The 20,138-nt window shown below is 37.0% G+C and overlaps 1 protein-coding gene across 2 annotated transcripts in view; it reads right to left on the reverse strand.

The window, feature by feature from the left end:
• Pola1 (DNA polymerase alpha 1, catalytic subunit) overlaps positions 1-20,138 on the reverse strand; it is a 304,504-nt gene that overhangs the window by 56,049 nt on the left and 228,317 nt on the right. Inside the window, exon 37 of one of the 2 annotated variants that reach the window (XR_005876750.1) lies at positions 11,614-11,782. The exons of the other annotated variant lie outside the window; for it this stretch is intronic. The gene's annotated coding sequence lies outside the window, so the exon portion shown is untranslated. The remainder of the gene's footprint in view (positions 1-11,613; positions 11,783-20,138) is intronic. 2 annotated transcript variants of the gene reach the window in all.

Below are 20,138 nucleotides of genomic sequence, written 5' to 3' on the forward strand. Positions count from 1 at the left end.
CTACTTTGGACATATGTTCCAATTGGGGTTTAAAAAAACAGATGTGCTGAACTGTTATCAATGCTATGAAACAGAACAAGATGAATGTATTTTATAATTCATCAATGAGAAGAACTGAAACCTCTGTGACCCATATGGCATAAAAATGAAATCATACCAGAACACTAATAATAATAATAATAATAATAATAATAATAATAATAATAATAACAATAGTGCTTTGCACTTATAGACCTCCTTCCAGAAGAATTTCAGAGTGCCTTTTAAACACATGTTATTTTTCCTCTTTTGAACAAATAAGACAACTAAATCAAAGAGTAATAATGGCTTGCTCATGCCACAAAGTGAGTGAGTCAGCAGCAAACCAGGAATAGATTTTCTAACTTGTTCAGTCTCCTGCCATTAGATTGTGAAATGATTATTCTGATTGAGTATGTCTTGCAGGTTACACTCAAGGCATAGGTATCTCCAGGCATCTGGTGAGCTCAGTATTTTCTCCCCAGCTCCAGCCTACTAATATTGCTGTTTACAAGCCTACAATGTCATCCATATATGCACCCATGTGCTGTTTTGCAAAAAGTTACATGGGAAAGGAAGAATAAGAGAAAGCCAGCTATCCCTTCTACAGATCTATCTGGAGTTAGTCTCTAAAACATCTGAACATGTAATAAAGGCTAGCCAACCAAAACCCACAAATTTGGAATGCTGTGAGAAATTCAAATACAGGAAGGTCACTAAAGTGCTAAAACTGGGAACCACTAGAAAAACCTAACTTTTACTGTAAAAGGTCGTGAAGAAGGAAGGAGTAGGCTTGGGCAAGGATGGTCTTTTTTTCGAGACAGGATTTCTCTGTGTAGCTCTGGAGCCTGTCCTGGACTCACTTTGTAGACCAGGCTGACCATGAACTCAGAGAGATTCACTTGCCTCCATGTCCCTAGTGTTGGGATTAAAGGTGTGCATCAGCACACCCAGGTGATGGTCCATTTTTTAGAGTAAGCTTTTTAGACTCTTCAAATTGATCCCATTAACATTGCAGTGGATCAGATTGATAAACAGAACCTAATGGTTTGAACACAAAAATTTGTTAGCCAGAATTTATATAATCCGACAATGCAGGATATCATGGACCAATTCTGGTCGAAAGTATGCAAATTAAGTTATGGCTTAAATCAATGCAGAAGAGATGGTGTGGCTTCAACGTTCAAAGAATATTTGGATATACAGATATAAAAACAATCTATGCTAACGGTCACATGGGAAAGGGAAGTTGCTACTTCATAACTGAATTTTACTACTGCTATAATTTGTAATGTAAATATCTGATATGCAACCCTGTGAAAGGGTCATTCAAGTCACAAAGGGGTCATGACCCACAGGCTTAGAAACACTGCCTTACAGTATGACTAGAATACCAAGCAGTGACTAGGTTGAGGTTGGCAACACGGGCAGAGAAACCACAGAAGCCAAAGCCTACTGGGGGACTGGTTAATGGTCTAACTTTGCAGTTATGCAGGAGGTGCAATCTAAGTCATCATAGTTAGAGAGAAGAAACTCTAACAATTTTCTGGCCCCTGGATTACAAAACTGGCAAGGTCAGATAAATTTGTACACCTAATCCTAAAACATGATAATGGCACCCAGGAATAACCTTCTAAAGCCTTTCTTACTACCATCCAGTTTCAGGCCACTTGGGGGAATAAGCAATACTATGAAACCTGTAAAAAGCCACTCCTCACCAAACCCCTGAGACTCCAAGATGATGAACCTCAAGGTACATATACAATAGGAGGAAGAGAAAAAGCTCAAGAAACCCAGACTGACAGTGCAGGCTCCTGTGACATTTCTATAAGCCTTTCCCTTTCCAAGTTACATACACAAGTTTTCTCAAGGACCTCCCATGCTCCCCGGCAGCCCTTTCATCCTTTTATGATGTAAACTTTTTTGTTTTTTGTTTTTCAAGACAGGGTTTCTCTGTATTGTTTTGGAGGCTGTCCTGGAACTCCTTCTGTGGGCTGGCCTTGAACTCACAGAGATCTGCCTGCCTCTACCTCCTGAGTGCTGGGATTTAAGGCGTGCACCACTAAGGCCCGGCTTTTATGATGTAAATTAATGGGAAAAATAACATGTGTTTTATAGTCAATTTTGTTGAAATGCATTTATCTCATCTTTGGTTTGCTCATTACCAGAAACAGTTCTTTTTTCTTGCTTACTTTTCCCTAACCCACTGTTTCCTTCACTTTACCTCTGATCCAATATTAGCTTATATAGCACCAAAACGCTTCCTTTATCTAGGAAGTAATTCTTGTGTTTGACTTCATTTTCCTTTCTACTGTCTATTTAAATTATTATCTAGAAGCCACCTAGTCTTCTTTCCTATATCAAAGTCAGACTTAATGCATATTTGACAAGAAGTTTGAAGAGTTTTACTAACTCAGAGATTCTCAATACTTAGTGTGTATCAAAATCATCTGTGGAACATTCTAAACACACAACTGTCTGGGCTCCAGTCAATTCTAAAAGTGCAAAACCCAGTTAAGAAGTATTCTGCTGTATAGTATATAATTTAGAAGTTGGTTTGGCTGACTTTCTCTACACAATTACCATTACTTTTTACTCTTCCTAGAAGGGTTATCATTATTACCAACTATCTAGACTATTGCAAAACATACCAAGGTAACATATCCAGAAAAAACTGAAATGTTTGTGGATTATCTGGGTTTCAACTTCACCCATTAAGTACAGGCAATGGAGAAATAATTTTTAAAAATACTATATGGCTGCTTTTGAATGCCATTTTGATAAATATGGAAATGAATCATCAAGTTAGATTTCAAGATCTTTGACAGCAAGGACCTTGCCTCTTTCATACTGCATTGAGCTGATAAATTTGAGTGGAATATTTTCTCCTGTGTCTAGCATTGTATTAGGTGCTGCTGAAAATAATCTGGACAAAATATGGTCAACAACAGGCTGTAGAATCCAACAAATTACAGTAAGGACAATCATATATACTGTAATAGTGGTTTTACCAGTCATTATTACTTAGACATAATAAAATAAACTGACATCTACTGCATACTTACCATGTGCCAGGCATTGTTGGCATTTTGAATATTGTCTCCTTTACTATTAAGCATTTAAGATCTCCCAGGTTTATATTAATCTGATTAACGCGCAATCCAGTTTTATAGGTGAAACTGCATAGGGATTTAGTCATAGATCCTAATGTTTCTTGTGTGGGAAGTGGTAGAAAGTGAAACATATGGTAGGAATTGGCTTAGAACTCAGTCATCTATACTGTCTCTGAAGGGGCCAGATCAGTCTTTATGATACTCAACAAGCATTGGAGGGAGAAAAGAAGTGTGTGTGTGTGTGGGGGGGGGGGTTAACACAGCATCCACACTGTGTGTCCCAAACTGCTTCTTACAATTCCTGAACACAACCTTTGAGTGTTTAACCCTACAATTGCTCTCTTCACATCTCTGTTCCTCTAGTTCTGGTAAGATTACACCATTTTGGAACCAAACTAAAAATAACATCTTGAGGACAATACTTCCAACAATCTCCCACATGCTCTACCAACTTCCAGTGACATGCTACTGCAACGAAAAACAGATATTTCCTGAGAATAAGGCAAGAAAGGTAAATCTAAAGAGATGATTTTTCATGTTGAATAAAGGGGGAAAATTCCAATTGAGGGCTAAAGGCTGCTGCCAACAGCTTGTTTTGTTCCTAAAGACCAGCACACACACGTTTCACAGAGCTGGAGGGATAAAACTAAGATGCTAAGTGATGGTGGTGGCAGTAGAGGCATAATTCTCATCATTCCTTTGGGAGCAGCATAAATAACAAAACCTTTATAAAAGAGATGGGCAAGTGGGCTGGGAAAGGAATGATCCCACACGTATAGGGAAAGCAATTTGCATCTACAGATCCTACTGGTATAAACAACTTCCATCAAAGAGTGAAAACCTCAATGGAAAGTCACTATACACCCATGAAAAGCTTTGTAGGCTATTTGCTGAGCTGACTAACAAACAGGAGTGGTTAACCTGACGCACTGTGCACCACAGAGATATTTTTTAAAGTAGGCTTAGTCAGCTAATCTTGTTGAGATTTCTCTCATACTACTGATTTCTTATTCTCAAAATAAATTAAGAGGCTTCATTCAGAATTCCCTGTAGTCTACCAGCTTGAATTTGTTGGGTGTCTTTGATTGTCTCTTGTCTTTAGATTCCCTGCCTTGTCTCTTTAGATTGTGCTGTGCCCTTTGGTATTTACCGTTAGTCCATGTCTGGAATAGCTAATTACATGGCAGCATAATTCCTGCCCGTATAACAAGGAACAGCAGAACCTTGCTAATTCACACCAATGACTGAAAGACTCCTGTGTAAGTTAGTGAATTATGCAAATGAGCAATAAGTGAAGAAAGATGATTCAAAATTGTATTTCATTCATTTATTTTGACAAGTGTAGTTTAGTCTTAATTATTTCAAAAATTTCTTTGTAGCATACTAATAAATGTACTGTGGCACATTTGTTGAAAGTGATAAAGCCTTCACTAACTGAGGCCAGAGTATGCTCCCGTGAATAATTTCATGAATATAGACTCAGGCTCTGACCCTCTCTTTTATTTTGAATTTCATTGGCTTTTCAGCACTGACTTCATTTGGCAAGACAATATATAAAACACCAGTAAAATATAGAAATTATTTCAACAGTAAATACTGACTTCAGAAACAGCCTTTTATTATGTTTATGATTCTTTCGTGCTACTTTCATCAATCATGCTTTAAATAAAACATTTTTATAGTCTATAGTCATAACACCAGTAAGATTTTACTTTGCTTCTAGCAAACTAGAACAGTCTGTCATTCACTGCTTTCTTTTAAGAGACAGTGTCACTCTATGAAGTCCAGGCTAGCCTGGAACTTGCCATCTTTACACAGTATGCATGTTACAGACATGTATCACAAGTGGTCATATATCCCTGTGAATTACTATTTTATGTTTTTGTCTTGCCATACTTCTTTCTTTTAAAGTTAAAGACATCTGTTTTAAGATAAGTGGATATATTACAGTATGTAACATTTTCATGTCAAAATACTTACATTATTATATTCTGAGTTAAATTATTTAAGATAGGAAAACATTTTGATATTCTTTTGACAGATGTATCCTGAAGGATGGATCAAATTTACTTCAAAGTACTACCAATGGTTACAGTGGGGAGTGAAGAGAGATTGCCCTTCCAGTGCACAGTTCTGGGCTTAAAGCTGTGTATAGATCAGCTGCTTTAATAAGCACTTTTAGGCTATATTTCCAATACAGAGACACATTAAAATCATCAAGGATTTGTCAAATGAGGTTCTTTGATTTGTAAGAGCTAGATAAATAACAAAAAAAAACAGATAAAACTTAGTGTCAAAGTAAATGACTACATCTTTGTTTATTAAAACCTCACCTACTCTGAGAGGCCCAACCCAGATTCCATCTCTTCCTGGAAACCTTCTCTGAGGCATATGTTCAGATACAGAAGCACTTTAGGGATATTGTCTTTTATTAGAATCATTGGGCCTTCAGCTTGAAGTTTTCCCTATTAGATTAAGAGCAAGGAAGCTATGGCAAAGCATGAAGAGTATAAAACTCTCAAGCTTTGCCAACTTGAGGGGGCCTCTTTGAGGTGGTTTTTCTTGTATGAAAAATATCAACTATCCATATACCAACATACGTAAATGTTCTCCATAAACAATAAAGTCTAAAGTGCTGGAGATCTAGCTCAATGGTAGAGAACTTGCCTAGGCCCTGTGTTCTACCCCTAGCACCAACTAAAGCAAATACCATCACCAACTCATATAAAAAGTCAGCATGTAGATAAAGGATAAATGCATGAATAAGCAAGTAATCAGAAATAGATTTACCTCTAGGAATAGGAACAAGGACTTGTTTATACCTGTGTCCTTTATATACCACATAGGGCAGAGATTAGACATTTTTGCTGAGTGAATTAGGTCAAAGTTCAGGGCATACAGAATAGAAAAAAAGATTGTATGAAGACCTGTCTTTATGATCTTAGTTGTGAGTTTGGCTTTATTGACATTTCTTAAAACAAAAGTATATCGTCAATGTCTAAAATTAGCCAGTAACCCTATCATTTTCAGAACATAGTTGGTTTAGCCTTAAGTTTCAAAGAATGGCACTAAGGGCCTAGACCCAGGAAAACACAATCAACATTAATTCAGTTCATCCTTTCTGTGTAAGGTAAGAGAATGTGGATGAATCAGAATAAATTCACAACAACCACAGAAAAAAGTGCTTTAAGATAAGTCAAACTGATGATGACTTTTCTGTGTATATACAGGGTAGCATATAGAGATATAATAGTACAGAATGAAATATTAAATGGGGCCCAACTAATGCTAAAGTTTTTTTACATTAAGTTTGGGCTTTAGGAAACAGGGAAATGAGATATAACAAGGCCATTCATTATTAGTCTTCAAAAGTTTTGCCTGATTCCATTATATAATTATGAATAATTTAAGGAACTATGTAAAATAATGAAGACATGTCAGTTTGTAAGAACAGCAAGAAAGAAAAGCAAAATTAAACAAAGTCAGTATAAATGTTATGTCAGTTTTGAAATAAATCTGTGTTACAATGGGAGCTAAGAAAATAATTTTAAACCATTAAACACTGTTCTGGTTCACATAAACACTTGGAAGAAAAGGAAAGGAAAGAAAATAGCAACCACTGAAAACAAACAAAAATTAAGTAGATATGTGAGAAGCAATGCTGTCTTACACTGGGAACATAACACACTTATAAAAACATGATGAGGAGAAATGTTATCAAGACAGAGTAAAGACACATTAGAAAAGGGTAAGACATTACATTCTGAGTGAGGGAAAGAATATGCCACTTAAAAATAAATCTTATCTAATATACAGAGACAAATGTAAGATTAAAAATGTATAAATCCCAAATATTGTTGAGAACACGAAACATATCTGAACAACCATAAAGCCTCTAATTTGCTCGAAGCATATTGTTCACAAAGTCAATAACTCATAAAACTACAAAAAGTATTTGGAAAGCTCTCAAGAGAAAAAAGGAATGTCACCTGTCTCTACGAATGCAAAGATGAACCTTGACTATTTAAGGATGCACTGCTAAAACAATTAACTGTGATGATTTTCAGTGGTTGTTCAACATACTTAGTAAAAAAACCCAACTAAAATGGTGAAAGAAAATTTTGTATAACTGTATCTAACTCCACAGTGCCTTATTTAGATAACAGATTATGTATGTAGTAAAAATATTAATCATTTCATATTCATTCCAATATCCATTTTCACCCAAAAGTCAATTAATATGCATTCCTGAAACTTACATGGCATGCAATCATGATACTTAAAGGATCTATTCTCTACTCTACCATGAGTATTATAAATCTTTTCCTCCTAATTAATGTGCAATTAATTCAACCAACCTCCAATTACTCTTCTACAACACTACCTCAGTTAGACAATAAAGCAGGCTCTAGGATGGGTTTTAAACCTGGGCTAAAATAGACTCCTACAGACCAAAATGGTTCTGGGATTTCTCTCTGTAGTGTAATTTAGATGTCATATCTAATTTGCTGTCATGACTATTGTTTCACTGTGCAATTTGTATGTCGTTTTGAATGGTAAAGGCATCATAGCTTTATTGAATTAAACCTTCTGTCTTTATTTAGGGTCTGATGTTACATGTTTGTGCATTTATGTTTATGTCTCAAAAGCTGCTTGACATCAGGTAGTAGAAAAGGATATGCTCTTGATATGTTTTCTTAAACCTCAGGAAAAAAATAACTACAAACTGAATAAAATTCTCTCTAACCTAAAGAAGCAGAATACTGCCTATTACTATATTTCTTTTCAAGGTAGAGGTAGGTAAATAAGTGTTCTTATTAATAGATGACCTGATGTTTCTATAACCTAAATGCCCTGATTGTTAATTGTATTAGCTAATTCTTCCAAGAATATCCAATTACATTGAAATTTTATGACTCTATCTTAACATTGTTATTTATACAACAACTCCAAAATGACAAAGAAATGAAAACACACTTCAATGTCAACTCAAAGGGACCCATACTGCAATACTTAATTGTCTGTGGCTGTCCCTGTTCTGGCCTATGAGTTCAAGTCCTAACACCATGACTAAGACTAAGCATGGAAAGCCTTCCATTAGGCCATTGGAATAGCCTTTTAAGTAATTTTTAGTGCATGAAATTTCATAAAGTTTTTACTAGATAATTACACTTCCTGATTTTGTAATTAGTGGAAGTACATGCAATTACATAATAATTATGATAGTAATTACGTAATTAAGATGTATAATTATGTAGTAAAAAACATCATGGAAATAAAACCATCTACTGTGTAAGCACAATACATTTTAGAAGTAAATTCACCAGCTCAACTGCTTAAAAATACTTTTCTTCAAAATAAAGTGATTAGCTTACATTATGATCTAACTGCTTGAAAACGGTTTAGTATTTTTTCTCTTATTGGTGATAGAAGTGTATTTCTTAAAAATACAAGAAGGAAAATCTTGCCAGGTCCTTCTCACTCTTACCACTCAAAAACATTACAATATGTTTTGCAAATGAAGGCTACCAACCACTGCTTTATTACCTAGACACTTCAACACTGGTGCCCTTGTTTGTGCTGCTGTGCCTGTCACTATAAAAGGGGAAAGGAACCTGTTCATCGAAAAGACAGTAATAGGAAACAATTTTATAAAACGAGTCACATGTCTGTCATCATAGCATGCCTCTAGGTCTCTGAGTACATAAAAATGCAAAGGCTGAGTGCATAGTTACAGAAATGGCTTGAAAGAAAAGACACACAATTAGAATCTGGAAGTTTGCTGCCCAAATGTATGGCAACTTTCACATACTACCTTAGTTATACTAAAAAGCATGACAGAAAATGTACAGAACCAAGACACTTTTACTTAAGGGCAAAGCAATTAAGGTGACAATTTCCTAGAAAATGTAGTTTCTCTTCTGCTATACTGTGTTAGTTAAAAACAAAACAGGCAGTACCCAGAACAACAAAGCAGTGTGACAGGGATCCATGTTTTGTCATTGCTGTAGTGAGCAGAAAACAGCACATAAAAATCAGCTGCCACGAGAAAAGTAAATCTTTTTAGCAGCAAAATTAAAAAAAGAACCTCATTTCCATTTAAAAAATCTACTTGAAGTCTTTAAAATGCGCTAAATCAATGTTGCAATGAGGTCCACAATAGTGATGGTGAAATTTCACTCTGGGCACACATTGAGTGGCCCTTGTATGAAGTGGGTGTAGACCTACATTCCAGTTCTCTCTTTTATAATCCTGAGAGGTTGAAGGCAATTTTGAAAATCCCAATTTACTTCTCCCTTGTTCTTCTAGTTAGGAAGAAACAAAGTGGACAGACCTCATGCTTTCTTTTATCCCCTCCGTCTAACCCACATCAAGTCACTACATTTGTAACTTAATTACAGAATATATTTCAAAACACCAGGCTGTGATAGGAAGTCTACTTGAAAACTTGAGCAGGGCTCCTGTAACTAACATATTTATCATTTTAGAGTTTAACTGCAAAGGTGGTCTTAATCAATTAATGAATAAAATGGAAGGAAGCTTCAGTTATTAGGAAGTAAGGATGTCTCAGATCGGCGCCTTTCAAACCTTAGCATGTTTAGGAATTACCTGTGGATGGTGTTAAAATGCAGATGCTGATGAGGCAGGTCTGGGGAGTTCTGATAGCTTGCATTTCTAACAAGCTCCCAGGTGATGCCAATGTTGCTAGTATACTGATCTCTTGGGAAAATGCAAGGAAAAACTAGTTGGTTTGCAATCATTTATATGCTGTTTTCATTCCAAATTGTAAATTGCTAGAATAACCATGAGTCAAAATGAGTAAAATCCTTTGATAAGCAGTAGTGTTTTTAATTTCTCTTATTGTAAAACTGTTTACAACTTGGAAACTACATAACAGTAAAAAGGGCCATATCATGACATGGCTCTTGCACTCACAAAGAACAGTGGTTACCTACACAAGATTGGGCCTGTCAACTTCTGTTGTGGGTTGGGAGGATCTCAGTTAATGGTTGTGGGGGTGGGAAGGTGGATAGACAATTTCTTCAGCAGTAATGTAATGTCCAGGCCGATTCAAACAACCCTAATTAAATATAGTGTGATGTAACACGAAAACTCACAGAAGTAGAAGGGAGCCTCAGTTGGGAAGAAGGGGTTTAGCAGGAGAACAAAAGAAGGTAATGGGAAGGTAAATATGTTCAAAATACATTGGATATGTATGAAACTGTCAATAATTTAAAAGTATAAAGGAGAAAATAAAATGATTTATAATCTACACAGAGATAATGACTATAAAACATTTGTGTTCCTTCCTTATTAATTTATCCATTTTACAAAAACTTGTTTTGCACTTTAACAATACAAAGTATTTCCTCAAGATACTTAAAACTATGTGATATCTAACAATAACAGCAACAATTCACTTTTCTATTTTAAAAATTATTTTTATTTGTCTTGAAACAGGGTCTCAATATGGAGTTTATTGGGCTGGTTTTGAACTTGCAGCAATACTCCTGCCTCTCTTCCTGTTAAGTGCTTGGATTATAATTATAGGGAGACACCAACTAGATAGGTAGGCTGATTAGGTTTTACCATCAATCTGAAAGGAGTCAAGGGAGAAGAGGAAACCTCAATTGAAGAATTCCTTCTATCAGATTGGCCTGTGGCCATATCTGCAATAGTTTGCCTTGATTAATAATTGATTTGGGCAGCACCATCCCTAGGCCTGGAATGTATAAAAAGCTGGCTAAGCAAGAGGCAGACAGCAAGCTCATAACAGCATTCCTCCATTGATTGTATCCAGGTTCCTGTCTTGAGTTCATGCCCCGATTTCCCTCAATGATGGATTGTGATCCAGAAGAGAAAGCTGACATTAAGTTAAACCCTTTCCTCCTCAAGTGACTTTGGATCATGGTGTTTAATTACTGCAAAAGAAAAGTGAACTAGGATACCTGGCTTCAAAATTCTTTACATATTTCCACATTAACTTCCTAAACACAACAGAAAACAAATTATATTTTGAGCTGACAAGCTATGACCTTCTATCATAAACATTCCCTTAAACTATCCAGTGGAACACACACCCACACACCCACTCCCACACACCTAAAAACATTAGTTATATGTAAAAAGTAAAAGTAAAGGAAAATTGAGTTTAACATTAGCTGCTTCAAAAATCTATTTTATATAGAAAACCGTTTTCACAATTATAAAAGATGCAATTTTAAAAAACAAACTTGAGTCAGATTTCTGCTTTTTTATGTATTTGACAGGAATATTTTGCCTGGTATTTGTTATTAAAAATAAAATTTCTGGAAAAAAGAGCCAGAGGTGTTCTATAAATGACTACAAGGGAATATCTTTCAGATAGGCAAAACAGTAGTACACATGAACTCACAGTGATTATGACAGCATACACAGGACATGTACAAGTTTAAACCAAACCAAATTCCAGTATGGAGGGAAGACAGGCATCAATTCTCACCTCTAGCCAGGGAGCTGCAGGCAACAGATAGCTATCTGGAGAGGAAGAGGTTTTTTGTTTTGTTTTCTTGAAGATTCTTTAAGAGTGCATCCCCTGGTAAGTTGATCTCACTCCAGTGGAAGCCCATACATCCACAAATATGTGAGCAGCACAAACTGGCCTTCATGGGCTACAAAAAAGATACAAAATTGGGCAGCTACAGAAGGGAGGTGATCTGGTAGGAGTTGGGGGAGGCAGATGAATATGATCAAAACTCTTTGTATAAAATCCAATAAAAATTTTAAAAAGCTGAGAAAAAGCTAATTTTAAAATCTCAAGTTTTGGTGTTGGTGAGATGACTTACTTGGTTAAAGCAATTGCTGCCAAGACTGACAACCTGAGTTCAATTCCTGGAACCCATGTGGTGGAAAGAGAGAACCAACTCCTGCAAGCTGTCCTTTGACCTCTGGCATGAATGTGAATGCAATAGCAGATGGATAAAATACAATAATGTTGCAGAAGATTCTTTTATACTGTGTGAAGATGTGCCATTGTGATTTGTTTAATGAAGAGCGGAATGGCCAATAGTTAGGCAGAGAGAGGAAGTAGGAGGAATCCAGGTCTGTGTGACACACAAGGAGACATGGAGGAAGCAGGATTGGAGATACATGACAGAATGTAGATTAATGGAAATGGGGTAAAGTTATAAGAACTAGTTCAGACATGCCTAAGATAAAGGCCAAGCTTTCATAATTAACAAGAAGTTTCCCTGTCTTTATTTGGGAGCCAGTGGTACAGACAAAGACTTGCTACATGATGGTGCCCAATGTGGAGGCTGAAATAGTCAAACATAGGGCCTAAGAAAGTTAAGAAACATTCTGGACAAGGAGCCAGGTGTGGCTTCCTAGTTCTGCAGTCTCTCAGGCAAGCCAGTGTTTGGTGTACAAAGGTGCACCTACAGGCCAATGCATGAAGGTTGGAGTCAGTTGCCAGAGCCATGCACTAAGCTGAGCAGCACAGTGGCTGCCATGGCAGTATAAGATTTGTCTCATGTAGCTAGAGAATGCTGCAGGCTCTTAGCAAAGCCAGGGCTAGACACCAAAAACCTCTAAAAAGGCAAAGTATGTTTAAAAATGTGCTTAGATGCTTAGAAAGAAAATGAGTATAGACAGTCATAGAAAAATAGTTTGAAATAATAAAGTCTTAAAAATAAAGAATATGGGAGAAAGAGAGGGGGAAAAGAGGAGGGAAGGAGGACATGGGAGTGCAGGAAGGTTGAGCCAGGGTAAGAATAGAGGAGAGAAGGATGGGAGATACCATAATAGAGGGAGCCAGTATAAGTTGGAGGAGAGATCTGGCACTAGTGAAATCTTCACAGATCTACAAGAATGACACCAACTGACACTAAGCCTACCTTAAATGCCCTCCCATGATAATGAGAATGATGACTACCTTATATGCCATCCTAGAACTCTCAGCCAGTGGCTGATGGAGGCAGAGGCAAACACCCACAGCTGTGAACCGAACTGAACTCCTGGAATCCAGTTGCAAAGAGGAGTGATGACCAAAGGAATCAGGATCAGGACGTCGAAACCCACAGAGGCAGCTGACCTAAACAAGGGGGGGGGGAACCACATGCTCCCCAGACTGATGACTGAGGAGCCAGCATAGCACTGATCCAGACATCCCTCCCACCGAACCTGGGTGACAGAGAGGAGGCCTTGGCAATCTGTGGGTCCTGGGAGAGTGGAGCAGTATTTATTCCTGGCATACAGATGGACTCTGGGAACCCATACCACGTGGAGGGATGCTCTCTCAGCCTGGACACATGGGGGCCCTTCCCGGGATGATGTGACAGACTCTGAAATTCCCTCATGGAAGCCCTTGCCCTCCCTGGGGAGCAGAGGGGGGGGTGGAGTGGGAGAGGAGGGGAGAGAGAGGGAACTGAGTGACATGTGTAAAAAGTCAAATAAAAATATGAAAAAAATGAAGTATAAAAATTAAGACGTGGGAAATACACGGAATGTCTGGATCCTATTATGTGCTTTGCTAACTAAGTTTTTTGAATGCTGATGAGCAAACAGCAATTGCTGAGAGACATTGGAGTATCAAAGGGACTACTGAATTGAACAAGCCTATATACTTTAAAGATGTCTAAGCTTCAGAATGGAAGTTTAAAAATATGTTGTGTTGGGGGAGTGGTTATGCTTTTATTTCCACAGAAAATGAAAGGCTATGGATTCCTTCAAAGTTAACTGAGATCAGATTTGACCAGGAGAGACTTCCTGAGGATCTTGGCTACAGACACGAGGGAAAAAGTCAAGAAAGACTACAATACAGGTGATATATAAGTGGATTCCTTGATATGGGAACAGTTCTGAGACTGATAAATCATGTTGGTTACAGAGTTCTCATGACATGCATGCATGCATACATACACACAAACACACATATGCTACCTTTAAAAATGTGTGTGTGTTTCACAAAAAAGTACCAGATACAAATAAAGACAAGTAGCCCAGGTGATCCAGCCTCTCAGAATGCCTATGTTGCAGTTTCTTCAAAATTCTGCATCCAGAACATCTTCAAAACTGCTTAGCTGAGATGATCCAGCCTCCCCAAGACTTCAGATAAGCCCTGCACTTTTCCATTACGCAGAGACTGGATACAAATAATTCAGCTAGCTCTCCCAGGACTTGCTCATTATTCCAAATTTCTCAGGGTCCCCAAAAGATGACATCATCACCCAGACAACAGGAAGCAGTCTAGAGATCACAACACCCACATTCCCAAGAGGTTGGGAGAGTGTTTTTTTTGTCATTCATTGGGTTATGAATGTTTCTCATCATTTGGGGGGGGTTGGTTACAAGTTGTTTTTGGTCATGGTCAGGAAAAAAGCTGAACAAAGAAGAATAGATTCAAGGATCTCTGTGAAAAGAAAAAGGAGAATATAGGAATGACAAGATAAAAGGGCAGATTATTGAATCTACTTTAAACTAAAAATCAATTATAAATCTCAAATATTTTACATTGGTATGGATTTTTGCATACTGATACAAATTTAAGGTTATTTTTGTTATACTGTATATGTTTTTCAGTCTTGTATAAGGTATTGTACCAGTGTAAACTCATTTAAAATGTAAATTTTTAATCCTTGAAAATATTTAGGATAATAAAGAAATACAGGTTAGTAGTTAGTCATTTATAACAATCAAACTTATAGTTATGTTAGGTATGTTTTCAAGCTCATACATAGATATACTTTAGATAGGTGAATTTCAAACACTTTAAGGACCTACATAAGGCTTTTCATGATAGTGGGACATGTCTGCTTCTGGCAGCACCAATTTAATTCAAATAAAGATGATGGGCAACAAAGAACCTCCATATGGAGTTTGCTTTCTTTGTGGCAAAAGCTAGCCATTTGGGCAAGAAACTACCCTTGCCTTGACTGCTAACAGTATGCTGTTCAAACTGGACAAGTAGGACAAAAAAGAAAGCAACTGCCAAACTTTGCCAAGACAGAGTAGGATAGTTCTTCAAAAATTCTTGCTTAACAGAAAAGTCTGTCAGATATTCTAGACTTGTAGGTCAAAGACCGACGCCCCAATGTTACAGAAGATCCTCGGGTGACTGTCCAGGAAGTCAGATGTCTCTGTTGTTTCTATAGTTTTGTGTTTGCTCTGGACTTCCCGTTTACTGAGGTAATATATTCTATTTGGGTCTCTGATGGGGTTGAAGATGAAGATTATAATAAAAGGTGTCATGGAAAATACTTTAGCTATAAAATTTTAAATTTGTCAAGATAAGGCAATAGAGTATTTTTCTCTAAATATGCCAGATACAAATGGACTGGATATTGTGAATGTAATTCTTACCTGGCAATTGTTCTTATTATTTAGTTAAAATCTTTCCTTATTATTTAGACAAAAAGGGGGAAATGTTGCAGAATATTCCTTCACACTGAAGATATGTTGCTATCATCTGTTTAATAAAGAGCTGAATTAGGCCAATAGCTAGGCAGGAAGAGGTTAGGTGGGACTTCTGGGGACAGAGTACTCATAGAGGAAGAAAAGAAGGTCACTAGAAAGATGGAGAAAACAGCATAAGCAGTATGGAGAGATTATGTAATGAGCCACAAAATAACATAGATTAACAGATATGGGTTAATTAAAGTTGTAAGAGCTAGAGGGACAAGTCTAACATAAGGCTGAGCTTTCATAATTAATAATTGAGTCTTTGTGTTATTATTGGAAGCTGGTAGCCCAAAGAAAAATCCAGCTATACAACAAAAAAATGCAAGTTTTCAGAGAAACAACTCAACCCATGGGTTTTAAGAGCAAAGTGAGTGGACGAGACAGGCACCCTGTGACACAGCTTTGTTTCTAATGCCCTGAAGGATTGAACAAAGTAAATTCTAAGGATGTTAAATGGCTGAGAGAAGACTCCAGGGACTCTATGCTACTTTTATTTCAGTACTTCTAGCAATAACAAACCTCTACTACATTTTGACTTCCGCAGTTCCAAGAAACAGAAATCCTTAACACTGAAAGCCTTCAAATTGCAAATAATTTCTTCTGTAAAACTCTTATCTTCTGGTTTAAAAAAGACAGTACCTTTATAACCTCCTTCATGTTTTAGAACTAACTACTGTCTTTTTTGGGAACCATTTTCCACGTGTAATATAACTACACCCACATTATGAACAAACTGCTCAGCAAATAGCAAGCAGAGAACAGGACCCTGAAGTGTGAGAAGCAGCCAGCTTGGCTCACTCACCAGTTAAGAGACCAGATAGTCTTTGAGTTCAAGTTTGGTATCAGTCAAATGACAGACACATGACACTGTCTTCGGTATCACTTGCAACCAGTGGAATCAATATAAGGAATATACAAATAGCAGAAAGTTTTATAACTTTAAGGCTACCCGAGTCAACGCAAACAACCCAGCAAGTTTTACTGCTTTTCTTAAAACCACTCCAACAGTAGAACTATTTTCTAGGAATAATTCCCTCAAAATCCTTGAAATTGTTTGTGTGACCTTGTTTCCCCCCAGGAATTCTTTAATCAAATATTTAGTGATTAGGTTACAAGATGTAGTCCTCTATTTCAATGAACCTAAGTGAAAGAGAAAGCAAAATAAAACACTCAAGACTCCTCAAAAAGGTCACAGGGGAATGCAAAGGATGGAAACATTTCTTTAATTTGTTCATCAATACGAGTATAGCCTGCTGCTTCTTCACAGTGCTGATCTGAGGGTCTATGTTGCACCTGTGAAAGGATATTGAGAAATAAAAGTACCTTACAAAAGGGCAGTCTAATTCTGTGTGGCACTAACAAAAACAACAAATATTGTTGTATGGCCTATAATCCTAGCACATGGGAGGAAAAAACAGGAGGATTATACAATATAGGTTTTACAATATAGCCCAGGCTGGCCCCCAAAAAGGTAAAGGAATTAGAAAGCCTGTAAGAAATACTAGCCAACATAAAGGAAAGACTGAAGCAAAGAATTAATAACAAAACCTGAAAATTTTAAGGAAAAACCAAACCAAAATGAAGAAAGCAGGTGAGCTAGGGGCTGATAAATGAACAAAGCAAAGCAGTGAGACTAAAAGTCTAAGAAGTGAATGCCGGGTGTCATCTGGCTGAGTGTCCAAGAATTCAGCAATCTTTACAGCTGCAACTTAGAAGGCTATGGAACAGGAAGCTGGCCACAACCCTTTATGAAAAAAGATAAGGGGGGCTGTGATCTGAAGATAGTCTAACTAGCCTAAAAGGACTCATATTGAGAAATCAGACTTCCAAATAGGTGCTACACACATGACATTAAATCACCATCAATTAAACGTCTATGCTATAACTCCAATTCTGTTCTTCAAACAGGATCTGAAATCACAGTGCTGTAATTCTAACAAACAAATGCAAACTTACCAAGTGGACCTCAGGTTATGTTGTCTATCCAAATCGATACATAAGTGTGATGACTTTATTTGGAATTAGGGTCTTTAAAGAAATGATTAAATTAAAATTAGGACCTCATACTGGGTCTTAACCCAGTTTGAGCAAAGCTCTAATGGTGGCACATGTCTTTAATCTGAACACTGGGAGGCAAAGGCAAACAGATCTGAATTCAAAGTCAGCCTGGTCAACAGAGCAAGTTCCAGGACAGGCAGAGCTACACAGAGAATCCCTGTCTCATGTTTGAATGTGTGTGGGGACGATATTTGGTATAGTGTTCATACAAAAAGTATCAGCACCTGTAACCTAAGGAGAGGCCTCAGGGGATGCCAATTTTTGGACTCAGATTTTCGGTGTCCTTCCTAAGTCATGTAGTCTGTGGTGTTTTGCTATTGCACTCCCAGAAAATTAAAATTCTATTCTATGAAAAAATACTGACATAAAACTAAGAATAGCTAAGCATTTAGCCGATTTCTAGAAATACACTAAATCCTGAACTGGAAGAGCAGATAGTGCCCACTCTCTGCTTACGGCAAGTTGATCAGGTCAGTGGTGATAATATCCCATTTAGTATCTGATGAATCTGTCTTTTCCCAACAGTCTCTGAGGTTATTCAGGGTAGAGAGTATCATCCATTCATCTTGCTTTCATTGACATAAGAGTTCACACTCAACACATAATAGAATCTATACATAATGTTGTGTTTACTATTTCTGCATAAGCAAAAAAAGGTTCTGCAGAGAAAAAAAGACTTTTTTCCTTCTTGCATTTAAAAGCAGACAATTCAGGCACCTGGGCAAAGATGTGAATTGATTTAGGTTTCCCCAAACTATTCACTTATCCCTACTCAGGCCAAGGCACCATAGGATGAGGCAGTCAAATATGACCAATTTTATGCTGCCATCCTGGAAATGGATTTTTACTTCATGTATTGCCACAATGTTCTCCTAAAACCTCCTTTGGATCCATTATGCCATCTGTGTACATTCTGGAGCAGTTACAACAATAATGCCAATGTCCCACAGAAATAAGACTTTTAAAAATGTTATGTAGTTACAGTGAGCATGCAGTAAACACTTCACCAAAGTGAGTAACAATCCTTTAACATTTTAAAGGAAAGGGGAAAATACCAAATGGGGTTAATTCTCATTATGGACTAATGGCCTGTACACTTTCATTTGAAAGTGAAGTACAAGAAAAAAAAAGCTTTGACAGAGCTACTTTTCACTGTAAAAATAAATAAACCTCTTTCAAATAATTTGCACATGTTTCTTCCAAGTCAAACTGCTGAGTTTCAAACAAAAATTAAAACCTCCATCTAGTTACAACCTTTAAAATATAGGCTTTATAACGGAAATGGTAAAACAATCTTAGTGAAGGAAATGTTGTTACGAACTGCAAGTAAAACAGGGTCTACATAAAACACTTCACACACCAGTCATGGGACACTGTTGACAGACAATGCTTAGATTGCATTCTCAATGATGTAACTGTATGCAACAACTGTCATTTTTCACAGGACTTCTGATGGTAACATCTACTGGTGTTCTGGTTTGGGTCCAAATGACATAAATATATTTGCCCTCTGATTCCTACAAGTTTAAAATTCATTTTTATACTAGGAATCCCTTGAACAGCAAATTAAAAGAGAATTTAATTTCAACTCATGAAGTGAGAAGTAAATGTTATATGACTTTAAATTTAGGGAATTTTTTCCTTCTTTTTGTTTTTCCTGGCATAAAAATATTCTCATTTCCCATTTTCTTCATATGGACTACAACTTGCATTCAATTCTTTCTTATTTGGAACCAAAGAATCCACTTACTTATACAGGGTGCTTTGGACAGGTGTTTTCTTTTCTTCTGAGACAAGGTCTCACTATTATATAACCCTGTCTGTCCTGGAACTTGCTATGTAGATCAAACTCAAAACACATAGAGATCTGCCTGCCTTTGCCCCCTAGGTGTTGGGATCAAAGGCCAAGCCCCCCCCCACACACATACACACACACACAGTCTATATAGTGTACTTTTCCTTTACTGCTGAGTAAGAAGCTTCCAAGTGGCTCCTCTATTCCCTCCTGTTTCTGGGAAAAGCCATGAATACTCTTGATGTTCTCCAAGACTCTAGAGACTCAAGTGACTTTCTACATCATTCTTCATGTCTCCAATATTAATTGGACTTTCTGAAACCTCTGATCATAAATGATAAATTCAGCTTCTCATAAAAGAATTTAAAAACTGAGTTCAATAGAATTTTCTATCTTTCGAGTCCAGAAACATCAAATGCAAACAATAGGGTGGCTAGATGAACAAAGAAGTTATGATGAAGCAGGTTCTCATATACTTACACACCCAGAAAGACAACAAATCCAAGAAAAACATGCATCAGAGAACAAGAATTCAATTTTCCCAATTCATAAGCACCCTCTTGGGAAAGTCTTTGGAGGCAAAAGAAGAACATACGTTAAGGATAACACAAGTAAACACAGGCTATATACTATCCATTAATGGCTGTTATCAAGCCTATTTATTAGTGGGCAGAAGGAACTTTTTAATCTAAAAAAGCCCTACTTACTCATAGAAA

Source organism: Mesocricetus auratus, unplaced genomic scaffold (genome assembly GCF_017639785.1).
Source record: "Mesocricetus auratus isolate SY011 unplaced genomic scaffold, BCM_Maur_2.0 Super-Scaffold_100003, whole genome shotgun sequence".
Classification (NCBI taxonomy): Eukaryota; Metazoa; Chordata; class Mammalia; order Rodentia; family Cricetidae; genus Mesocricetus; species Mesocricetus auratus.